The following is a 16,194-nucleotide window of genomic DNA, read 5'->3' as shown; positions in this document are numbered from 1 at the left end:
GTATTAAGAATAGGTGTGAAAATGGTACTGGCATCAGGGGGGTGAAAATTAAGGAGATAGTACATTAGCATAGGGGTAATGGGAAACATCCTAAGATCCAAAAGATGATGGGGAGTTGTCCAGGCATAAGGAGAGCAAGGGCATTCGGGGAAGAGAGTCCCATGTACTCAGGGTCTGTCTAAGAATGAAGGAGAACTTGATCCAGGACCTGACAAGAGACAGTTGACTCATGATCAAAGGATGAAAATTAAGAGTCTCTATGGCCTGGAGATGAGGGCAGGGATACAATATGGAGGACTCCTGAAATATCAAGATCATTTCATCGTCTACCATATGAACAATGAGATGTTGCTAACAATTTTAAACTGTGCCTTGATCAAAACGCTTTAAAAAAAAAACACAACAATGAGCAATATTTTCAGAATTGGAAGGAGCGAGTTGAAGTGAAAATAGTGATTTAAAAAAGCAAAAATTGGAATGTAAGTTTCATAGCCTAAGAGATTATCCAGTAAAAGAAAGGCTAAATATACACTCTAAAGAGAAAAGTTAACTGATAGAATGAAAAGAAAGAACAAAATTAAGGGTAATAAAGTATAGTTAAGAGTTAAAGAATTTGAGAGAACACAGAGTCCCAAAGAAAGAACCAGGATTTACAATTTCAAATATTCAGTGTTATAAGACTCAAAGTTAGTATACAACAAATTCTGTATACTAGCAAGGGACATTCTGGGAATAAAATTAAGAAAATATTTTCAAAGAAGAATTAAAAGACACATAGACACACACACACACACACACACACAATTAACGAATGAAAGGACTCCAATATTTGTATATTTAACATTACCAAACACTGTTGAAGGAAATTAAGACATAAAAAATGGGAAGGTATGTTCTGATCAGATATCAGCAAGCATAGCAGAATTAGGGTGTCAGTATTCTTCAAACTGATCTATAGATTCAGTAAAATCTTTAACAAAATCTTAAGTGGCTATGTAGGAAATTAACAGGCTGGCATTGTAATATTTTTGTAACACAAAACATAGTTTGATCAAAATAGTCTCTTAAAAACAAAATATTCTTTTAAAAACAAAAACATAGTTAGACATCTCACACTCCTGATTCTAAAACTTACTACAGAAGTACATTAATCAAAACACGGTATAATTTGCTTTAAAAAATGTGTAGATAAAGGAACACAGGTGATAGCTGAGAAATAAAACTACTGTGGTCTACTGATAGATGCCAAAGATGCCAAGAAAATTCAATACCAAATAAAATATTTTCCTGAATAGTACTGAGACAAGTGCCTATATGAAGAAAGGAAGGAAGGAAGGAAGGAAGGAAGGAAGGAAGGAAGGAAGGAAGGAAGGAAGGAAGAAAGAAAGAAAGAAAGAAAGAAAGAAAGAAAGAAAGAAAGAAAGAAAGAAAGAAAGAAAAAAGAGGGGAGGGAGGGAGGGAGGGAGGGAGGGAGGGAGGGAGGGAGGGAGGGAGGGAGGGAGGGAAAGACCTCTAGCTGATTCCGTACACAATGACCTAAAAGGGATCATAAATCAAAGTGTAAATGCTAAAACTACAAAATACAAGAAAAACATCAGTGACAATTGTAGACAAATTTCTAAACGGTCTTAATAAATAAGAAAAGCATGGAACCAGAAATTTGGGTTAAAGCCTGAGGGAAAGATTAGCTGAATAGGACAAACCAAGAGCTAACCTCACCTTACCAACTCCACAGCTTCCAAAAAGACCTTTTTCCTGTATACTCACGTTTATATGCCTTTTCTGTTTTGTTCTCTCATTGGCTCCCTTAGCCCAGCTACATCACTTCCTCTTCCTACACAGCTCTGTCAGTTTCTGTCTGTATAGACCTCCAGACCTCTACGGTTAATTAGTGTTGGAATTAAGGTGTGTGCCACCACACCTGGTTGTTTTCCAGTGTAGCCTTGAACACACAGAGATCCTGCCTGCTAAGTGATAGGATTAAGGGTGTATGCTGCCACTGCCTGATTTCTTTGTTTACTTAAAATGGCTTGCTATTTCCTCTGATCTCCAGGCAAGCTTTATTTATTAAAACATAAATAAAGTATATCACCACAGACAATGGTTAAAATTTGTGTTAATACCTTCTTGGATGAGACACCAAAACAAAGATGACAATAAAATAGTAGTGAAATAGGTAGCATCAAAATATGAAGTATCAATAACAATGGTATTATCAATAATAGGAAAAGAAAACCTACAGACTGGGAAGGCATTTTTGCAAAGCATGTGATTTTACCTTGAATACATGAAAACAAATAATTTGATAATGAAATTACTATTGAACTAATACTTAAATTGTTAAAAGCAGAAGGTATGAACACAGATTTCCAAAGACATATAAATGAACAAAACACACATAGAGATATAACATCATTATCCATTAGGAAATTGCACATCAAGCCTACACAAAAATGGCTTCCTATCCACTATTGACAGCTAGAAAAAAAAAGACAAGCACTAACAGGAATGCAAAGAAATAGAAACTTTTGTATAAAATGTTGCAGCTTCTTTGACAACTAGATTAGTAATTACCCAATATGTGAATCGTAATTACTTTCCAACCTAGCAATCCTTTTCCATGCATGCAACTAAGAGAAATGAAAAAATACAACATAAAACAATGGGGCACATATGTGTAGCATTTCAAAAGTAGAAACAGATAAATATCCATCAACTAGTTAATTAAAAAACTAAAATGATTTATATTCATTCAATATTTGGGGCAGTGAAGAGACAATGAAATGATGATACAAGACATAAAATGAATGAACTTTGAAAACATGCTAAATCAAAGTCACAAAAACCATAAGCTATCATACTTCATTTATATCAAGTGCTTAGAAACCGTTCATAAAGATAGAGACAGAAAGTTGACAAATGATTTTATATTTGAAAGAGAGAAGAGAGGACAGTAATCACTGTTAATTGGTCTTTTGAATTAAGGGAATATAGTGTGCTAAAAGCACATCATGGTATTGGCTGTGCAGGCCTGAGTATACTAAGAAGGGAATAATTTTTTGCCTTAAATGGGCTGACTGCATGGTATATAGATTGTAACAATAAGCTGCTTCTAAAACCTCAAGTACTTAAAAGTAGTTTGTAGTTGAAAGTGTGAGATCTGAAGATGACAGCACCAATGTTTTCTCTGTTAGCTACTGAGTTTTAGAGCCAATCACTGAAATGGCCACTTTGTTTGGAGAGGGATAGCATGAATTAATTTTTGAAGATGTTAGGTGTGAAATGCTTATGAAATATTTAAGTAGGCAGATGAATATCCACAGGGAGAATGCAGAGGTTATGGAAATATGATGGTGCTTATTATGCAACTGTGAGTGGAAACCAAAGACTTTCAAATTTGTGGAAATCCACAGTGAAAGGATATAGGTACTATGTCGACTTAGCTTTAAAGAATTCTGGATGTAACAGCTGGATTGTGGAGCATAATTGGAAGCAGGAAATGACCGGAATTGACAGAAGTGCACAATTAAAAGAATGTTCTCCAAAAACATAAGAAGGTCAAAATTGAGCTGATTCACTTCATCTATATTCAGTTGTATGTGGAGAATATTTTAAATAATGGGACAATTTGTAACAAAATAAGTTATGACCATTAAATATTTTTTTGTTCAATTTCCATTCTTTGTTCACACCCTAGCATCATAAACTGAGAGGCAAATTAAGAAGCACCCAATTTATATAGTATATTAGAACATGAGATTTTTTTAAATGCCTAAGAATAACCTGATCAGATATATGGTAAATAGACCATTTCTAATTTTGATAGCTTTAGAGTTTAAAAAGCTCATGCTGGCTATGGACTTCTGTCCCTTATCATCATGCTAGTGCTCATGACAGCAGAGACAGGTCTGTGGATGGCTATGCTACTACAGCCTGTTCACCCACGAGCCATTCTATGTCATCAAGTTATATTTATTTTTCCTGGTCTATAGAATCTCAGAGAAAAGGGAAAGGTCATTTTAAAGGTTAGTGTTGTATCACACCAAAGGACACATTGGAAGAATTCCTTTCATTTGAAAAAAAAATACAGCCAGGGGTAATGGCAATGCTATTGTTTCTATTTCCATCTATTCTACTTCGTTATTTGATCCGGCTGGAGGGTGGCGGGGAATAGGTCATATCTGTTGCCATTTTGTTCTGTGGGGAGTTCAGAGTGGGAGAAAAAAAAAAAAAGATGTCACATATAAGTACAGCCACCCAGAACAAGAAATAATACTGCAATTTTGACATTTCTTTGATAACTTCGTAAATCTTAGGAATTAAATCATGACACAATCTCATAAGCAAAGTAAAATTGAGTTTCTGTAAGGTTCTGATCATCAGCCTCTCACCAATGTTCCTTAAAATTTCTATCTTGGTACTAAGGGACAGGTATTTATTTGTTTGTCCACAAAAACACTATGTACAAAATATGGCAGGGTTTATCTTTATAAAGAGTTCAATGGGCAAATAGGTGGCTGGGATGCCTCTCAGCGGTCCTCCAGCTCTGTGTCTCCAGTTACTGTAAGCAACACTGCATGTCACTACCATTAAGAGAGTACCAAAATGGATATCCTCAATTAATTCCTGATGTCATTCAATTGATAGAAAAATAAGGAAAAAGGATCTTCCTATTCAGCTCTGTGAAGAAGAAGAAGAAGAAGAAGAAGAAGAAGAAGAAGAAGAAGAAGAAGAAGAAGAAGAAGAAGAAGAAGAAGAAGAAGAAGAAGGCAACGTTAATCACAAGCCCCTGAAGATTGCACATAAGGGGATTTCTACATTAAATGACAGAATTGACTTGATCTACAAGGACTGTTGATATGTAGGAGGTTGGGAGGTAAGTGGCCTCATGGGATCATGATCCTACTTTTGATTTTTTGTTTAGTTTGTGATTTTTGATGTTGTTGCTGTTTGTTTATATCTGCTGTCCTCACGAGGGACTTGAAAATAGAACCTCATAAAGGAAGACAAATAGGAAGAGTAGCCACTACTAGGTAATAAAAATGCTGAATTTCCAAGATGGCTTGCTTCTTCCTCATCCTGCTAACCTAATACAAATTCCTTGTGCCTTAGAAAGGCCATATGGGCTTTTTCTTCTGAGCAGAAAGACCCCTGCTGATGGTCTGGCTCAACAAACTCAAGGCTAGATCAGGACATGTTTACACAGAAGTTGTGGACCAATCAGCCATCCTTTCTTTTCTGAACAGACTAACCTGAAATTTGGGAAGGAATATCCTTCAGACACTTTAAAACTCTTAGCCCTGAAGGAAAAATTGATATTTGGCATCCTGAACCTCTACACTCCTTTTGAGGAGTGTCTCGATCTACATGCTTGCTGAAGAAACGCCTTTCTTCAGTTACTGATTCTGCCTGTTCTTGTTTGTGTCTTTGGAAGTTCTCTGCTGCTACCTGTTGTACTGAAGATATTTCCTGCCTTTTAACTATTTGTCTGGCAGAAAAAAAATAAAGCTAATAAAAATCCCTGGATGTAACACTCTTAAGGCTAGCAGAGGAACAAGTAGGAGCAACATGATAAAGTGAGAGTTTCCAGTTAATAGATCTGGATACAGCAAATCTAGAAGAAGAAAAATAACACTTATAATGGATCCCTATCTTATAATGAAACCAACATCCACTCACTGTTTGGGTAAGTTTGAACTCCTGAAACAGTCACTGGCAAGAAAATAATAAGATTACTGTACTTTATAGTACAAAGCTGCTTATATCTAGCTCAAAAGAAAACGATCACCTTTGAAATGAATATGAAAGAACATCACAGATTAAATTGTATCTTAGTCCCTGCTCTGTAGACGTAGAAAGACACCATGACAAAGGCAACTCATGAAAGAAATCATTTAATTGTGGACTTGTTTATGGTTTCAGAGATTCACTCCATTATCATCATGGTGGGAAGCATGGCAGCAGACATGGCAAGCCTGTTGCCGAGAAGTAGTTGAGAACTACTTCCCAACCACAAACAGAGAGGGAGACACTTGGTCTGACACAGGCTTTTGAAACCTCAAACTCCCAGTGACATTCTTCCTCCAACAAGGTCACACCTCTTAATCCTTTCAAATAGCACCACTCCCTAGTGAGGAAGCATTCAAATACATGAGCCGACAGAGACCATTTTTGGGGGGAGGAGGGGGGATTTAGGTTTTTATTTTGTAATTAAATTTTCTATTCATTTTACATACCAACCACAGATTCCCCGTTCTCCCTCTTCCCACCCCCTACCCAGCCTTCCTCCCCAACCCACTCCCAATTCCAACCTCCTCTAAGTCAAGGTCTCCCATGGGGAGTCAGCAGGGCCTGGTATATTCAGATGAGGCAGGTCCAAGCCCTCCCCCTTGCACCAAGGCTGCTCAAGGTGTCACATCTTGGGTACTGGCCTCCCAAAATGCCCGCTCAAGCACCAGGGACAGATCCTGATCCTTCTGCCTGAGGACCCCCCAAACAGTTCAAGCTAAACAACTATCTTGTGTATCCAGAGGGCCTAGTCCAGTCCCATGGGGGCTCCATAGCTATTGGTCCACAGTTGGGTTTCCATTAGTGTTGCTGGTCATCTCTGTATGTTTTCCCATCATGATCTCGATGTTCCTTGCTTATAAAATCCCTCCTCTCTCTCATCTATTAGATCCCTGGACCTCAGCCTGGTGCCTGGCCATGGATCTCTGCATCTGCTTCCATCAGTTACTGGATGAGGGCTCTATGATGACAGTTAGGGTATTCACTGATCTGGTTACTGGAGTAGACCAGTTCAGGCACCCTCTCAACTATTGCTAGTAGTCTAAGGTGGGATCATCCTTGTGGATTCCTGGGAACTTCCCTAGAACTCTGTTTCTTCCTATTCCCATGATGTCTTCATTTATCATGGTATCTCATTCCTTGTTCTCCCACTCTGTCCCTGTTCCAGCTCCAACCTCCCATTTCCTTATGTTCTCATCCCCCATTCTTTGCCCTCCATCCCCCACAACTCCCAGTTTGTTCATGTAGATCTCATCCTGAGTAAGGTAACCCAGACTCAGAAGGACAAACATGATATGTACTCATTCATAAGTAGATACTAGATGTAAAGCAAAGGATAATCAGACTACAATCCACAGCTCCAGAGAAGCTAGCTAACAAGGAGGACCCTAAGAGTGAAACATAGATAGCCTAGTGAAGGAGAAATAAATGAGGTCTACATGAGACCATTTTTTGTTTTGTTTTGTTTTGTTTTGTTATTCGAAACAGGGTTTCTCTGTGTAGCTTTGTGCCTTTCCAGGAACTCACTTGGTAGCCCAGGCTGGCCTAGAACTCACAGAGATCTGCCTGGCTCTGCCTCCCGAGTGCTGGGATTAAAGGCGTGCGCCACCACCACCTGGCTAAGACCATTCTTATTCAACCCACCATACATAGGCTGACAGTACTAACTATATTGAGCTACTTTCTTCATCAAGAAAAATTACCAATAATTTTCCAATTACTCTTATATTAGATATGCTGTAGCTGTTATTTCCATACTGAAATATCCCTTCCCTATGTGAGAATGAGATGCAGAAAATTTGCAAAAATTTCAAGGCTCTTTCCCAACCTTAAAAATGCAGTAATTATTACTGTGGAAGAGACTTCTCAGTGGAACCACTTACTTACATGTTATGCAGGGAAATGTGCAGATATACAGCTTTCATGAGTCATCACCCATGAGATGGTAGGGTTTCTGGGGATGCAGTTGTCTTTGAGTCTCCTATGCTTCTGCAATTAACTGCTTAACCACATTCCAATGAATTGATTGTTTCAACAAGCTAGTCTTTGGGGAATCATTTGCTTGTTCACTTATGATGCTTGGTCTGGTGTGAGTGGAGAATTCTTTCCAAGTGTCACAAAATAGTAATATTAATTATCTAGATTCAAGGTATAGAAATCCATGGATGCAAAGGTACACAATTACTTATGTCCAAAGTAACAAAGGGTTTAGTTTCTGGATGGTGTTTTGTGTCCTTTCCTGGGAAAGCAGGACTACCATCTTTTGGCATGAAGACAGAGTAAAGGTCTAGAGTCCTCAGCAGGAAACCTCTACAGAAAAATTGGACCAATGCTTTTGTGAGTGCTATATTTAGGCAAACAAGATTTGTATTGCCAGAGAATTTTTAAACATATAAACACTTGGGCCCTGCATCTGACATACTGAAGTAGTAATTTGGTGTGATGGCTAATGATATGTGTTGTGGTATGATGATATTCACACTTGAAAACTGCTGAGAATGTTTTACTCCCCCAATTCAGTTAATTGACCCATTGTAGTCTCCATTTCCATATTCCTGCCTATGTTGTTATGCATGATTCACCATACCACATAAATCAAAATCATTTCTCTCACCCACGAGAACAACTTCTATATGATAATGTCTAAAGATGCATTCTTTAATAACATGGTAGTAGCCACATGAAACTAAAAATAATCTAATTAAAAGTCTAACCATTCTCATCACATTGTGAATGCTCAATAATCACAGACAGCAAAGAGTACTATTTTGAAGAAAACATATACTTAAACCATTTCTGTCATTTTTGAATATTCTTTTGGAAGTCACTAAAAACAGCACTACAGATGCATGTTCTTAAGTACACACTTTAAGCAACATGCACTAAAACCTTTTGCTTCTATGTAAGTGTGGCATCAATCCAGAATGTATTGAATTGCAGAGAGAAGAATTATTCACCCTTAATTCTCTTTTATAATGATTGTGGTTCCCAATTTTGAAATTGTGCCAGACAAGATGTTCTGGAGACAGAAAACAAATGACAAAAGCCTTTCTAAAAACCACATAAATTCTAGCCAAGCATAAAAAAAAATTCTTTCAAATCTATAAAGAAACTGACAAAAAAGGAGTGAAGAGAGAGTAGTCTCCAAAGGACATGCAGACTTGCTAGTCCTAGAAACCAAGACTGGGTTTTAAAAGGGAAATACTGTGGTGGGAACAGATCTGTACACAAACCTGAGACAACTGTAGTCAACTCACTCTGTGAGCGGGGTAGTAGGGAGTAAAGACTGGAGCAAATATGAACCATTTAAATGGTCTGAGGAGATTAAGGCAATCCTGGGAATTCTGGCCTCAGCTCAGCCAGAGAAGAGCTAGCCATTCACTTCTACTCTCTAAAGGGGTTTACGTGACTCTAGAATCTGGCAGATGCATAGATGAATCCTCTCTCAAGGAGGTAAATCCGAAATCAGACCTCTCAGGATTCTCAAGCAGAGCCATTCCAAAAGTCTACTGTCCATGGGTCACCACATATGACATGGGATGTAAAAAAAGAAAAACAATGGAAGAAAGACAGAAGTGAGGGTACTTACTGGCCTGGTCCCCAAGTGCCAGGAAAAGGCACCATCTTCTTTTGGTTAAGGAAGAGCCCATCAGAATGTTCCAACTTGCAAGTGAATATAAGTAGATCGTTTCACTCAGAAAGTACAGGCGATTCTAACTTTTGCTGCTACTTCACTGGGTTGACTTGAAGCCCTCATGTCAGGGTATAAGTTCTGTAATGGACATTGGAGCTAATTGTCATCATGTGTGGGCAATGCCTACATTCTGTGTTCACAATCCCACACTGTAATTTAAAACAATTTAGCACATTTCATAATACTGCTTTTAAAATGATTAAAGTAGTGAACTATGTCTAATAAATATCTTCTGATTGTGATATTTATAGCAAATGAAGTATGCTTTGTGAAGAATTTTCAGAAAGAAAACATTTCTCAGTTAATTATCTCTGTATTCTACTAATTAGTCATTGAATCATCTGATCCTCCAATAACCTTCAACGGAAACTGCTCCTTGTGTAAAAAGACATCAGTATGCCTCTCTATCACCTTGTGGCATAAGATAAAGAAACACAATATACACATATTTTAAAAATTAAAAGAAATAAACCACATTTCACCATGCATTCAATTGATAAGAACACAGGCTGGTTCCCTACCTTTGCTATTAAATGTATATATTGTTTAAAAATGTTTTTCTCTCCTTGATTATAAAAGCTTCAGAATATCAAAGTGCCAATCTACTGTTTTCAAGAATGTTAGATGTAATACTTATTTGAATTATCAGAATATTAATTTTGTATTATTATATTATTTAATATGAGATATTGTTTTGGGTGTGATATACTGTGAGTGCAAGGTGATTGTTAAATAGGAAAGAGTTTAAAATTGTGACAGAGTATGTTTGAGACACTAGTTACCAATTACAAGTTAATTTAAAGAGAATAAACAAATGTGATTGTTATAACACAACTGAATGGTTTATTAGGATTTTTGTCCACTTCTCAGGTATTATTGCTTTCTGTTTTTAGTTTCAGAGCCAGTTGTGTGTCTCAGCTATTTTCTCCTACTAAGAATAAAGAACAGACTGAATCATTTATAAAGTAGAGGTTTATTTAGCTAATTGTTCTGGAGTCTAGGAAGTCTAAGTGCATGATATTGGCATCTGGTGAGGAACTTCTCATAGACTATGACATGGGTTGCTCCAATTGGATCTTGAAACCAATTTAAAGGAGACAATTCAAAAATCTATAGCTTCAGAGACAAGAGAACATGTCTGTACCAAGGTGAAACTAGGAGCATCAAAGCCTGAAGCCAATGTAAAAGTCATTACTACTCATCCTGTCTTAACTTAAACTTTTAGGTTCATTTGGTTTATCAATTTTATACTGATTTAAATATTTTAACAGCACATTAAAATTTTCTTGATCAGGAATGGGTATTTTGGTGTCTTTATTTTACATCTTAGTACTCTCCTCACTTCATCTAAGTCCTAGTCTGGTAAAGATCAACTCCATTTGATGTTTGTAGTACTGACCAAAATATCTAAATAAACCATAAAGTCTAAATTTCTTTAGATTTGGAGGTATATAGAAATGGTGGAAGTATGTAAAATCTGAGTCTAGTATAATTATATACATATATATAGTTTATGTATTATTATATTTAATTATATATAATTCATGATATTTTGTTTTTAACTAGAGGCTCATTGCACACAAGATTATACACAAAGAAATATACAAATTTATTAACTTATTTTTAGAGTTAGTACTGGGATAAAAAGAATCTTGAAATGTTTTGACATATTTTTAAGCCTTTCCATTATTACCCATTTAGGGTTTAAAGACCTTCGCAACAATAATTTACTGAACTATTGATTGCAACCTATCTGAATATTCATCATCTTTATTTTAATAATTCATTTAAAATTCCAATTAGCATCTGTATTTGGGATTTTTCAGTTGGATGGCAGCTGTAAAGTATACCACATGGAATTTGTGGGGTTTTTTTCATTGCTAATATTTTTGGTTTGTGATAATGAAAATATCTCAACGAATAGTCTGCAGGATGGGACTTGGGAATTTTTGCCATTCAATTTTATCCTCAGCAGGCATCAGTAAACAAAGAGAGAGAGAAAGTCGAGCATATTGAAAGTCTCACTCGAAAAACCATGCCAGAATCTCCATGTAAAAGTCTATTCCAAGTTTACTGAACTACAAACAATAATGATCCATATTTTATAGGATTCTATGATGAGCCACATATCACACTCTTGAATTAACATGAGTAGGTCAAATCACCATTGCTTTACCTATGAAGCATGAAGCCTCCCAAATCTTTACTAAATTCATGTGCTGCAAATTAACAGGTTTAACAAAGGTAGTAGTTTCAAATTCCCAATCCAAGCAGAGTAGAAACTTATATAGAAAAACTAGAGACTGTGGTCAAAATGTTAGGACTGAACTGCAGACACAACCCAAGGTCATTATGGAACTGTGTTTCATGAGTTTTAAAACTTCCATTGCGTCGTCCTTATTATGATAAAGCCAGAATTACAATACACAATGGACAAATAAAAAGCAAACAACAGCAAAAACCTGTGTTATTAGTGAGAAAGCCCTATTCTAGTCTCTACTAGTATTATTTGTGATGGTTAATATTTTTATTTTATAAACTTTATTATAAAAACTTGCATATAGCTCAAAACAGTACACACCAAATTAATCAGATCCCAATTTATACAAACAATGGCCCTCTATCCAGTTAGAATAGGCATTTGGAATGAAAGTTGTGGATCTTCACATTAAATTTTACAATTTCAATAGAGAATATATTTCATGCACTTATCCACCAACCAAAATGAAAAATCCATGACAGAACTGGAGCTAAAACAGCAATTAAATTTACATTCTCTTTTGAAACTTGTGTCCATCACCTGCATTCAATCCTTCCTCATGCCCTTTTATTAGCTTTTCTGGTTCTTTATTTTACATGTTATATTGTTGTGATGACTAATCTTGACTGTCAACATGACAAGCTTTAGAATCATCCTAAATCTCTGGGCGTGTCTTCAAAGACCTTTCTACTTTACCAGTTCACGATGTTTAGGCCCAACATGATATCTCTAATTTTGTAATACTGCCTACATTCACCATTGTTCTTACCTCTTCAATGACCTCCTTCTTCAACAAATTCCTCCGGTTTTAAGACTCATATCAAGTGCTACCTGATAAATGATAATTTTCCCTGACTTGTACAGTACTTCCTCTGAACCCACACTGAGGTCACAGGAAATACCCTGTGCACATCCTTTTACTAGAGCTCTGCATAAATTGCTCCTTATTCCCCTTAGAATTAGGAAATAAATTGAACAATATTTTGAAAATACACTTTATATCCTCCATAGTATCACAAATAGAAAATTTTACTCACAAATACTAAATAAGGCTTGATAGAACTTCTTTAATCATCATACCAAATAGCATATGTATGCTCTCATCTGCTGTCAATTCTGGGGATAAAGTCCTAAATAATGCTCACTCGCCTCAAAAAGACCTCTCTCACGAAGGAAGACAAAAAGAAAAAGGGAAGATAAGCCAAAGAAGTTGTCATTTCTAGTATGGCAATGAAAAGCATGAAACCAAATAAAGTCTTGTGCAATAGCCAACTTTATTCAGAACCTCAGACAATTTATCCTCTGAGAGTTGAAAAGGTCACATGAGTAAAGTTCTCATGAGTTTAAGATGTATACAATCACTGCCAGAAGTCTTTTGTGGGGGAATCTTTGTGGATTTCTGTGGGCCTCTTTAGCACTTTGTTTCTTCCTTTTCTCATGTGGTCTTCATTTACCATGGTCTCCTATTCCTTGTTCTCCCTCTCTGTTCTTGATCCAGCTGGGATCTCCCGCTCTCTTTCCCTCAACCTTCGCCCTTCATTGCTCCCACTCATATCCAGGACTGACCTACTCTGGTGATGGGATGGCCAAACACCCTAATAGTTGTGCCAGAAACCCCATCCAAGGACTGAGGAATCTGGATGCAGACATCCACGGCTAGGCCCCGGGTAGAGCGCTGGGAGTCTAATTAGCGAGAAAGAGGAGGGTTTATATGAGCGAGAATTGTTGAAACCAAGGTTTGATAGAGCACAGGGACAAATAGCCAAAGGAATGGAAACACATGAACTATGATCCAAAGGCTGAGGGGCCCCCAACTGGATCAGGCCCTCTGAATAGGTGAGACAGTTGATTGGCTTGATCTGTTTGGGAGGCATCTAGGCAGTGGTACCAGGTCCTGGGATCGTTGCATGAGATAGCTGTTTGAAACCTGGGATTTATGCAGGGACACTTGGCTCAATCTGGGAGGAGGGGACTGGACCTGCCTGGACTGAGTCTACAAGGTTGATCTCAGTCCTCGTGGGAGGCCTTGATCTGGAGGAGGTAGGAATGGGGGCATGGGCTGGGGGGAAGGGGAGGGGGCCAGGAAGGAGGAGAACAAGGGAATCTGTGGCTGTTATGTAGAACTGAATAGTATTGTAAAATAAAATTAAATAAATAAATAAATAAATAAATAAATAAATAAATAAATAAATAAATAAAAAAGATGTATACAATCACAAGGACAAGCCACACATGGCAAAAACATGTTTTTCCATAGAAACAGATAAAGAATAGTTTAAATGTTTAATTGAATAGCACCAGAAAGCAGTAATGAGTAATCTGAAGTAAACTCACTCCTACCCACTACACCTGAGAGTAGTATGCGAACATGTGCCAAGAACAAGTCTGTGTTTGAAGAAACTAAGATCTCAAGACTCTTATCTTGTTTCTTGGAATCTTCTCACAAACAGTTGGGATCCTCCTCACAAGACATTCCTGGACAATGTTCCAAATTTATTTCAGTAATGTATCCTCAGTTTTCTTTCAATGAGTGATCATAACTGTTTGAAGAAGGGTGAAAGACTAAATTTGAAAATAGAAATCCATAAGTAGTATGAAGTTCTGTGAAACCTTGTAAATTATCTAGAAGAATTAACAACGAACAATCAGTTTCATTCAATAAATTAGCCAGGTTGATGGATCAACTATTTATCATGATTAAATTGGTCATCATATAACTGGATCTGGAATCAATACAAGTCAAGTCAGTGGGAACACCTGCAGGGGATTTTCTTGCCAGAGTTGGTTTTTGGTTTTGATGGAGGAAAGCCCAACCTACATGTGGGTAGCACTCTACTGAGAACACAGACAAGAGAAGGACCAAGACGCTTGACTCCTCTGCTTTCCTTTACACTCGCTTTCAAGATCATCCAAGTCCCTGATTCTACTGCTCCTTGTACATTGCTGTGATGATGTGGGAACCAGTCCTTTTCAGGCTTCCAGCTTATACTGAACACTGACCATTTCAAGGTTTCAGGCAATGTGTAGGGGCTGCTGAAGAATCCAGTTCCACGAACTGAACAGCGACTGGGTTCTCCACCTGGCCCTGCAAAGTCTTCACTGCCCAGACCTTGTTGTGTAAGCAAATCAAATAATATCCTTTTTATAATAATATTTGAAGTTAAAATAATATTACACAATTCCTCCCCTTCCATTTCCTCCGTCTAAATCCTTGCAAAATGCAACCCATTTGCTGTCTCTCATATTCATGGCCTCTTTCCTTTAATTTTACTGTGTGATTTATATATATATATGAATGAATATGTATATATTCTTATATACATAAACACAACCTTCTCAGTACATGTATGGATATGATCTCAGGGCTGACAACTTGTCCACATCTCACACTAAGCAAAGAATTTTCTCTTCCTAAAAGACAGAGGCTATTACCAGTAATTACAACCAATCAAACTGTAGAGAATAAGAGATTGTGTGGTGCTCAATCCCACAGATACACCTGCAACATGGCTTGTACAAAACGGACTTGGGAATCATTATGGAAGAGGAGGCAGAAATCTTGTCAGTCAGAGAAACAGGAAAGTGTACTGTGATACTGTGTCACCTAGAAATTTCTGAGAGGCTGCACCAATGAAGTTGCATCAACACAACTGCCTGAGCAAGACCTGAACTAATGGATGTGCTAATATGGAAGGGAAAAAACTCCTTTATTCCAATTTTTAGTCATCCCATCTATTCTGTTTCTTATACTAATCCTGACTATTGCATTATTCAACTCAAGATATTCTAAAAGTTGATGACTTGACATAACAGAGCTTCATTTGCAGCTCATACAGCCGACATGCAGGGTAACCTAACTGCACACTATCCAAAGTTTTGGGGCTGTTTCCTCCTTCTTGGTCCTGTCACATCACAGTCTAACCAATATAAAGGAATGACAGAAAATATAGGGTAAGGAGGTTTCTCATAAAATTAGGAACTAGGATAAATGGACATCATTTCAATGTAGATATGTCTTATGGTTGACGTGAGAAATGTAACACAGAGGCTCCCGCATTTGAATATGTGGTTGCTGTTGGTGAGGTTTAGGAGGCACAGTCTTTTTGCAAGAAGTGCATCAGCAGAGGCAGACTGTGAGAGTTTATAGCCCCACCATACTTCCAGTTCATTCTCTCTGCCTCATACTTGCAGGTGAAGATGTGTTCTTTTGGCTTCTTGCTCCTGCCATTGTGGCTTCTGCTTTTCGCCATCCCTATCTGCCATGATGGATTCTTATCACTCTGGAACCACTTGGCAAAATAAACTCTTCCTTAAACTCTCTTGACCATGGGGTATTGTCACATCAACAGAAAAGTAACTAAGACATATGTTTAGTTGCAATGATAGCTGAGGAAGGCCTTTAGCAAAAAAAAAAAAAAATGTAATAGTCAGAATGCTATCAATAATGAGAGAA

This window comes from Peromyscus maniculatus, chromosome 11, assembly GCF_049852395.1.
Source record: "Peromyscus maniculatus bairdii isolate BWxNUB_F1_BW_parent chromosome 11, HU_Pman_BW_mat_3.1, whole genome shotgun sequence".
NCBI classification, from domain to species: Eukaryota; Metazoa; Chordata; class Mammalia; order Rodentia; family Cricetidae; genus Peromyscus; species Peromyscus maniculatus.
Note: the sequence above shows the minus strand (reverse complement) of the source record.